Source organism: Electrophorus electricus, chromosome 26, assembly GCF_041902795.1.
Source record: "Electrophorus electricus isolate QZ-2024a chromosome 26, ASM4190279v1, whole genome shotgun sequence".
Lineage (NCBI taxonomy): Eukaryota > Metazoa > Chordata > Actinopteri > Gymnotiformes > Gymnotidae > Electrophorus > Electrophorus electricus.
The window spans coordinates 8,081,309-8,091,730 of NC_137522.1; the positions used below are offsets into that span (position 1 = coordinate 8,081,309).

Sequence of the window (10,422 nt, forward strand, 5' to 3'; positions counted from 1 at the left end):
AAAATAATGTTATATACATATATATATATATATATATATATATATATATATATATATATATATATATATATATATATATATATACACACGCACACACAGAGACCAGCAGCTGGATGGCAACAAGAAGGTCTACAATATCTTCCTGCTTTGCTTTCTGAAGAACTGTTTAAGTACAAAACTGTTTCAAGAACAATCAAACAAAGACATGATACAAAAGAAAGAATTCATGAAATTAAAGTAAAAGTTATCTCTAGTCTTACTCTCCAACAATATAGAGCTTACAGAATTATAGGGCATTTATAAAGTCGGTGACACAGCTTGGCTAGCTAGCTTTTAGTGGTTAGAATAACACGTACAGTTAAGCACACATGCATAGTGTACAATCAAGTAAAGACTTCTCAAACATACCTTGCCATTGACTTGGATTTCTGGGGAGTGGCTTGCAGAAGGATGTTTCCATTTTGTGAGACATTCATCCTCTGTTTGACTTTGGTGCTCTGGGTGTCCATTTTGTACTTTCGTATTGTAAGGTGGTAAACGTTGCATATACGGTCTGAGGCCCTGGGAAGCGTTCTTACCCCCTAGTGGGGGCAAAACACCAAATTAAGTACACGCACCAGCATCAAGGCTTGAATTACTCCGTGTACTAATGACATCCTGGAAATACCCACCATTGCACGTCCTTCATCCTGTACCAAAATCACCAAAATAAACATGCTTTGGTAAAGATGCTGCCTCCTTTGTCAGCCACCTTGTCCCCAGCTTTCTCTCTGTAGATCTGGAGCAGGTCCAAGAGTGTGTCCACAGAGTCCTCCACCTCAAACCGTATCTATGGTTTTGTTGTACTACAGCAAACGGCAAAGCAGTCACACAAGAGACTTGAGACAAACAGAACTCTTCTGACCACATGAAATACAAATGTTTGCATTTGTAATTCAATCAAACAATGACCTATGCATGCAACATTAAGCATAGCATGCAAGGACAAAGCAGAAAACTAAACAGCAGAAAAATATATATAAAATGCAGATCTTTGCTGGCAACAGCACAAGATGCTGCGGATGAATACTGTATATTAGGACATGATCACGTACCTTTGATAAATTGAAAAGAACTTGGATTGCCAAGGTGATGATCTCCATGGAAGGAACACTGCGGTCGCAGCTCCTTATCAGGGTGAAGACGGTGCATGTGGCTCCACTGTTCACAAGGCGCTCACAACACCCTGGTGAAAGTCTGGTTGCAGTCTCTTTAATCACAATCACAACAAAGATGTTGTTTGATGCTCTCACCTTGAAACGACAGTCATGTTTGTGTATTCTGCCCATGGTTCTATTACCTGAATTCTTTAAGGCCATAAGAATGTGGGTATAATTGTGATATTCCAGAAGGTAACTCAGGGCAGTCTTGGTCTTGTGATACAGCTTGTCTTCTTTGGCTTTCCTGTTGACTTTCCTGAGGCAATGTCGGATGGAAATGACCTTGGAGGTATCATGGAATTTTCTTGAGCTATGACCTCTCCAAAGGGTCTAAAGATATCATAAATGTCATTGTTGCATGATATTACAGCTTCTTACAAAAGCATATTGTTAAATTCTGTGTTTTCCCCTGTTCTATTGAAATTCAAGCAGGACATCTCACTGTAATTTCACCATTTGGCAGGACACACTAGCTTGTTTTTGATTACTCACCATCAACTTTCTAGACTATCTATCCCCATTTCTCATCTGTCTATAACACCCTCACCTAGAACTGTATAAAGAGTTTGGCAGGCTCTCTGATCACCACAGAATGATGCAGTGCCTCATCATGTGCTCTCTGTTGGCCAAGTGTTGTCAAAGTTTACTGTGATGTTTCCAAGGTAATTGACACAGCAACCATCTGCAATCTAACTATGTAATTTAAGGCAACCAGAGAGTCACCAAATAAATTTTAAAAAACGCAAAACAGACATCCAAGAAAGTTATTTCCCTGCCTGCGCCTTTATAATTCCATGCCGAAACTTTTCTTTCCTGCGTCTCAGAAGGAATCTTCTGGCCATGTGCTGGATAACAGTGGCAGCTTGACTGCGGCGGTGAAACCAAGCCACTCTCTGTACCTTGATGATGCTCTCTCTTTGCTCAAGGTATTGCTTTCTTTGAAGCTTCGCCCTGACCCAATGCTGGATCAACACAAACAAGGCAGAGAGGTGGGCATTTTAGATGGTATAGTAGCATGTCAGGTCTTTATGTTGGGCTTACTTGTTAGTTGTAAATAAATACAAGATCAGTAAAATAGCTTAGAATGTGATATATATATTGGTTGTGTCAGATTTGAGTCAGGTTGTCCAGTCTCAAAAGGCAGCTTCCATGCTTAAATTGAAAATAGTATACTTTTTCCTCCGAAGGCACATCCATGGCCAAACTACCAGTCCCCTGTACTACACCATCCATGAAAAGGTAAAGATTACCTGGTTAGCAGGTACATAGTCATTATTGAATAAAGCTCAGATGTTTGAACACTGCTGTTTGAGTCTATACTGCTGTGAAGACAGAGCATCGGGGCACTTGGACATGCTCATTTTCTGTTGGACATGTTCATTTCATCACACTGCCAAAGCCTTAGCATTAGAATCGCCCGAGTGTGGAAAGAGTTCTGTACCTGGATGTACAGGACGGAGGAGAGTTGCCTCCGGGCTGCTGTCAGTGCCCAGTGAGCTCGCAGGGCCCTCTGGATCCTCACCGCACAGAGATGCACTGAACCGCCGACGCACCACAAGCGTGTGCAGCTTCCTATGCCTGGAGACAGGGGTGATGAGAGTAATGCACAGTTAGAGCTGAAAGGGCATTTTCAGCCATTGAATCTTATGCAGTCCAGTTGCACTTGTGATTGCACTGAAGGAGTGTAATATAAATGTTCAGGTTGTATAAAACAGTGGAGGTCAGGGAGTCTGTTACCTAAACAAACAAAGCTCAATTGAGGACAGGCTCAAGGACTGCTGGGGTCATTAGTGTTAAAGATGACATGCCATGGCTTTGACTTCAATCATGTTCAATCATGTTTACGTGACTGACAATATGAATGGTCACCACCCTCTTTTTAGAAGCTTGTTCTCCCTAGAATGATGGTCAAAAACAGGCTGCAGTGGCAATATCAAGCACAGCCTGGCAATAGCCAACAGATGCGCTGCCCATCATCAATGCAAAACTGTTAGAGTAAAGGAGCAACTACAAAAACAGGTAGAAACGCACGTTTCAGATTTAGACATTTAACCTGGCTAGAGATGTCTCAGAAACAGTATAAAATATTTATTAAATTGTTCTACAAACATATGATGTTGACCAGTTGGGAAGTGATGCTTGCCAACAGTGATTTCACAACAAAGGTTCTCTTTTCCAATGTATGTAATGGTCATAGATACAGAAAATTGACTGCGGAGTACTTATGCGTTGCCTTGCGAGCTGGCCATGGCAGAAGGCCTGCAGAGTGACGGCGTCAGTAACCCACCTCCTCTGACACTCCTGCTTCACTCTGGCCAGCAGGAATGCTCGGAATCTCTCCTGGAGAATGCCCACTGCCCACCACTGTCCTCGGAATGCACGTCTGTGCTTGTGCATTTGTAAAGCAGCCTGAATGACGGTGGCAACGTTGTGCATCGCTGTTATATTATGACGTATGCAGTGCCATCTGAAAGCTGCCTGAATGAGAATAGCACACCTAAGCCTCACATATTCCTCATGTTCATTCGTCGCCTGAATATATAACCTGTAATGTTTCTGTATGATAACGGCAGACAGCCTCATGACCTGGAACTTGGTCCATGCCTTCTGAAAGCAACCTGAATCAGAGTAACTGCTTGCTGCTGAAGAGCAATTTCTCTCCTGACCTTCTGACCTCTGTAGCAGGCTTGTAGGAGAACCGCAGCATGGCACAGTCTCAGGAAGTGCTCCCTCTGCTGGCAGGCATAAAGTGTGGCACAGTGTTTTTGCTGAATGGCAACAGCAGTATATTTCATGCATAAATACTGCATCTGGGCACAGTGGGCCCAGAACAGTGGCAGCCTGATGCTTTTGGCTCAAAGAGTGGCTGGCTTTCATACCACGGAACGCTGCTTGTAAAAGCACAGCAGACCGCTGCATCCCCTGTAAGTACAACTTGGCCTTCCTCATCAGTGTGTCTGCTCAGTGCTGAATAGTCCTGGCTGCCCACAGTAGCCTCTGTTAGTCTTGTTTGTTGATTTGCTTCCTGATGTGGGACGGAATGATTACTGCAACCTTCCTTTGTTGTTCACAGAGAAGACATTAAGAATGAAGAGAAATTCAGCCACAGAACAGGGCGGTGGAAGGGAGCTCAGCGATACAAGCTACCAGATGGAGCCAGCTGAAAATTACTCCTCTCATCCTCAAGAAGCACCTTGAAATCCACTGATGGTGACTCATTAGCTAAGACATTAGCTAAGAATTGTTACATTTTTAAAAGGCAGTGCAACTTCCTACCATAATCTACTCACATAAAACATACATATAATCAGTATACATGTCCTCCTAATGCAGGTCATAAATAATGGGGAGAAATGTTACCATTTTGCTCTATTGCAAAGGAGCAGTCTGAGTCACTGGAGATGTTTAGTTTCACTTTGCCCTGATAGCCACACTTGATGGTCTGGGTGGTTTCCTGGTGAATGTCCTCAGCCGGCAGGCGGCTTGGATGGTAGTGATGAATCAGACAGCAAAGAATTCTGCCACCCGAGAAAGCAACTGTGACATTTTCAGCTTAGAGAGGAATCAAAGACACAGGCTCCATTAACCTCGATTCCAGCCACAATAAACTGTAGTAAATCAATGAAACATTATTGGTGCTTGAGGGGGAAAAGAAAAATCACCCCCAAAATAAACATACACACACAAACAACCACCACCCACCTTTAAACTGTAAAATTCACAGACAGAGTTGACCCAGTCCAGGAGCAGATGTATTTTCTCTCTGGGATGTTGAAATGTTGGCATTTCTTTTGTGCAACTCACAACACATTTATCAGCCCTCAAACAACACCAACATCTGTTTTGTTTTCCATGTTTTCCCGAGGACGCAGATTTCCTCTTTGAGTTGTTCCACATCAAGCTAAATGATGTCAACCTAAATGATGAATTATTGCTATTTGATCCATATAAAAAGAAAGAAGCCTGCCTGCTTATTTAAATCACTGCAGTGCAGGGTGCAGTCTGTTACTGTGGCAGTCAAATGGACGGTCACCCATGTCAACAGAAATAAATGTTTACAAGATAATTACGGTATGTACAGAGCAGAGTTCATCATGGTAGTTAATATCATCAGCATTACAATTTGGAACTATTAATATTAATATTAATTAATATTAAAATTAATAGTTAATAGTAAAATTTATGTTCAAACTATTAATATTAATATTTTAAAAAGTACAATTTTAAATTATTCCACAATAATTAAATACAAGCAATAACATGACTTATCTCTCCATGAGGCTTAGATGTGAAACCTTATAGCTGAATTATATTAGCAATATTGTATATTATGACAATTCTAATCAATTTTTTAAATGAAATTATCATCCAAGTTTAGAATACAGTATATAAATGCTGAATCGATGTAAATCTAATGGGTAATGACCAAATCAATTTTACACTGTTGTGAATTTATAAACAAAATCAGAGCACACAAAGGATGTAAATCAGAATAAGACAAAATACTTGAAAGTTAAAAACGATTTTCCACAGTAGATTAAGGGTCTTCTCGCTGAGTCCATCTACTATGTCTCTGGCATCGGTGACTGTCCCTAAAATGATTCCAACATTTTATGGCTCATCTAAAACCTCCCACAGAAGGGAACACTGATGCATGTGTACAGGGCACATGGATGATGATCTTGAGTGTTCTAGTATCGTGCTCATCAGACAGGCCATTCCCCTAACCGCCATCAACATGTATACGAAACCAAAGCACTCAATCCCATGTCCCTTCCACTAAAGGTCAAGTGGACCTTCTGACCTAGAATTAAGGCAAATCTCTTGTATCATAGCAAAGAACAACCTAGGATCAAATAAACATATACTGAAGACAAACATTGAAGCGCCTTTTAAAGCTACGCTAAGCGAACGCCGCATCTCAGGTCAACGGCGAGCTTCTGCACGGCGAAGCTGAACTCAGCCAGGGGCGTCTGGCTGTGGGACACAGCGAGACCTAGAAGAGCAAGGTGGAGTGGGAGATTGCCCTCACCACTGAGAAAGTCCCGCGAGAACGCCAGCAGGATATCTTTACTCGTCTGAGGGACCACCATGAAACGATGGAAATCAAAATCAATTCCATGTTAAATTGTGATAGAAATGTAAGAATGAGACGAAACAGATTTAGCACAAACACTAAATCTGACTATAAATACAAGAATGGGAAACAGAGATACAATTAACAACAAACTGTTATGTTCACATGTTTTATTTGGGTGTGAGTCTGTAAAACAATGTGGAATAAGAGCAAAAAATATTTGGCCTTTGGAAGGTTAGTGACTGATAATCACATATACCCTATTTCAAAGTCTCTTCTACCTTTGGCATAATATAGTTTAGCATTTATTTGTTGCATTGTGATCAGTTAAATCAGAATAGCGCCACTGCAAGGATATCAGAGGAAATGCTCTATTGCTCTCATGCTTATGGTTGAATTAACAGTTGTTTCAGTATGGCTTTGAACGCTAATGTTTTATCTGCTCACACATTTTAGCTACTTAACCTACATAACTAATCCTTACTTTTCCTAGCTCTAGCCTTCGTGTAATATCAACGATGGCGTTTGACGAGAAAGTTCAAGCTTCCTGTATGCGTATTTCTTTTTTGGAAGTCACACAAATCACATACATTTAATTAGTCATTTAATCATGTCGACTTTTTTAGTTTACGTTTTCTTCCACGTAATAAAACACCAGTTAGCCATCTAATGCTATCTCTGAAACTAATAAGAGGCATGTCAAATCCTTGATAGGTTCATCCATGTGACCAGTCTTGTTTGAACGTTCTATATAAATTTGACAGAATGTGTATCCGTATGTTTGAGTTAAGCCCATCATACACAGGATAACGGGGAAATGAAAAAGCTACCGCAGGCAATGTCTGAGATTGAACGCCTTATTTTTAATCGGTCTTTTAGGTTTTCCACAGAAAAGTTATGAAAGAATAATTCTTCACATACAAAATATATGAGGTAGCCTAATACATAGCACCGGCGCAATTTTATGCTTGTTTATGAGTAGGCCTACATTTTGGAAACTGCCGTTTCAAATTGTATTACTGAATGTTTACAGAATCTTTCTATGGAACTGCAGGGAATTTACTTTTTTTTTCTATACATTGATAGAACTTGTACAGAATCTTTCTGTCCTTATAGAGAACATACATATTTTTAGTATAGACTGTAAGAAATTTCACATTTCCTCATAGAGAATACACATATGTTTCTATACTGTGTAACCCTGAGCCTATTCTTTATATGAGGGGAAGCTCGAGGGACTTTTACAGACTTTTTCAACGTTCTTACAGAGAATATAAATAGTTTTCCTATACACTCATATAACACTCAAAGGTTTGGGAATTGAATTAGATGCTTCCCTTTGGAATTTTTTTGAGTCTTCCAAGCTGAGCACAAATTCCTGTATTTTCAGTTTTCAAAGAGCTAAATTAGCACGTGTGGCTTTAGGTAGTGAGCATACCCCATTTCTCCTTGTGCATGGTCTGCTGGTGAACTGCGATTTCTTCGTCCAGTGATTTGAGCTCCATGGACAATGTGGAAAGGACAAGTTTGGAGGCTGCTTGGTTGAGACGGACACCTCTACTGGTGTCGTATTCTCCTATGTGCCGAATTATAATTTTTGTGTGCTAAATATACAGTGCTTCTGAGTGGTTGCCGCTTTGTCCTCTTGCATCTGCAACCACAAACAGGACATACTAAGCTGCCAAATAATAACTGAAGGATTTACAACTTAAGTCTTTCCACGTTTCCTATGAAGGAGAGGTCTCTGCCAATTTCTTTTGTTTTGTTTCACATGAAGTTTAAAAAATGTAATGACATGACTTCTTGATTGAGCTACGTTTTCTATTTTTTTCCTTTCAGGTCGGCTCCCATCATATAAACTCTGGAACTTCATGAGCACGGTGCCTGCAAATATAAAAGAGCAATAATATAAGTGTTAGAAGTAAAATTAGACTGAATCTTGATTGTGTTCAATAGGTCAACCATACTGATTGCTGAATGTTTCTTTAACAAGATGCCCAAGTCATTCGACTTGAGGTGTACTTAAATATTTGATTTTTTCTTGTCTGGATCATGGATCTCTCTCACTAGTTTTTTTTCTTCTAGGTTTCTCTGAAGGTTGTTTGAAGTGGACAGATGTTTTCATCTCACTGGATGAGTCTGGTGAGAATGATGCACATCCTTCTTTACGTAGTTTTTATCATTTAAGGGTTAGGCTTCTCCACAGGGGGTTTGGAGGGGGCAGATGTTTCTCCATCAGTGGAAAGGGTCTGGAGTGTAAGCACATAACTCTTCCTTGATTGACCGCTTGGCTCCATTTTCTGTCGCTACACATCTGGCACTATAAAAAAGATATGGTAGTTGCTGTAAAAGTTATGACCGTATATAAAAAAAAAAAAGTAAATTCTCTACAGGACCTGAAAAATCTTTATACATTTTATGTAATCCAGGTCTGCCCTCTGTTTTTCCCTGGTTCTGTTTGGCTGTTCATTTTTGGTTCTTTGTGTGCCCCCTCGCTCTTGTGCCAGTGTTTGTTTGGTTCTGACTGGTGTTTTTTTCTTTGTGGGTTTGGTATGTTTGTACTGTTTGTACTGGCTATTGTGTGCTATGGCTGCCACATTTCATTTGTCTGCTTTTTCTATTTGTTCTTCTGTTGATGAACAGCAGATCTTTCACTGGTGGCTGCTTTATATAAGTTGCTTGTGCCTCACTCTGCTAAGGCGGTTAGCTTCAGTGAAAATGTGGCAGTAATGAAGCAGTTCTGCCTTTTCTCCTCTCATTTGACCTTTCCAGCTCTAGCAGGAGACTCATTGTTCAAGGATGGACAGTGTTTAGATGCACATGAGGTTTAAGCTGAGTGCATTGTGATTTCCATTAATTGAGACAGTGATTCTAAGATATGGTTTCTACACTAATATAAAGAACAATGTAGTCAGTTTGGCATATTCAGCACGCCATGATTTGCACGTTAGTCTTTAGTAAGACGTAAGGCAGATATCTCCAAAAATATTGTGCTAGTTCCTTTTAGTCCTTTCATGAAAATAGTTTCTATTATTGTTAGAAATTGGGCAATGGCTGTCAGTGAGTTTTTGTCTTCTCTCCCAGAGGAGCCTCCCACTAGTGGGGAGTCAGGAATCGGTGAATGTAATGCTCCTCCATCGCCTCCCCTGCAAATGTCCACTGACACCAAGGAAATGAACGTTATCTCAGGTTGTGCTGACTCCTGGCACTAGCCGAGGACAGGGATACACCCCCCCCATCCCCCCACACCAAGGGCACCACCTCGTTTAGACGCTTCGGCGCATCCAACAAACCCGGCAACCTGTTCCTATAGGCGGCGGGGCAAGGCAGCTCAGGCCTGGTCAGGAAGGGTGAAGAGGCTGAGGCTGATCACACGAACAAGGTTGAGTTTGCCGTGCTGGACGAGCTGGAGTATTTCAGCGAGAACTTTCTGGAAGCGGAAGACAGGGAGACGAGCGAGTTCATGCCTGAGATGATTGTTCAACAGGAGCAGGTGAACAAGGAGGACCTCAGTTACTTTTATGAGGTGTGTGGGATGTTTCTGTTATTGTCTGCTGAGCAGTTAATTGGCACAAAATTGATTTTGATAGCACTGTAAAAATGCTTCAGTTCAATACTACACTGTAGTGTGATTTGCTGATGATGGCTCTTTGATGGCTTGTCACTAACATATGCAAACATCATTCAAAAACATTGCACAGTAATCCAACATTGCATGATTTCAGTGGGGGATTTGCTACTATGTCAGGGTCATTTAGTCCCAAATACATACCTTGAATCCATTTCCTGGTACAATCTATGATTAAATCTGTGCAAAAATAAAGGAGTTGACTTCCACGTTTAAGAATTATGGTGCTGCTTGAAATTTTATTGTGTAAATAATGAGATATTGGGGCCATTTCCCAGAGAGATTTTAAACCTAAATCTAATTTCTAAAGGTGAGTTACTTTTGGCTCTGCAGTTTAGTGCAGGACTAGGTTTATTCTATGTGAGTGAAACTGACGCACAATGTGAATCCATTTATTAACTACTGAAAGTGATATTTTGATTGACATTTGTATCATCCAGTCATGTGGCATCACATGTTCAGTAAATGGTCGTGTATGGTTTGGGTCTTTTGTGTAGGTCTTGGGCCTCTTCCTGACA

The 10,422-nt window shown here is 40.7% G+C and overlaps 1 pseudogene; it reads right to left on the minus strand.

Moving 5' to 3' along the window:
• Window positions 1-351: 351 nt before the first annotated feature.
• LOC145653803 (abnormal spindle-like microcephaly-associated protein homolog) lies at window positions 352-3,635 on the minus strand (annotated as a pseudogene).
• Between the last annotated feature and the right edge of the window lie 6,787 nt (window positions 3,636-10,422).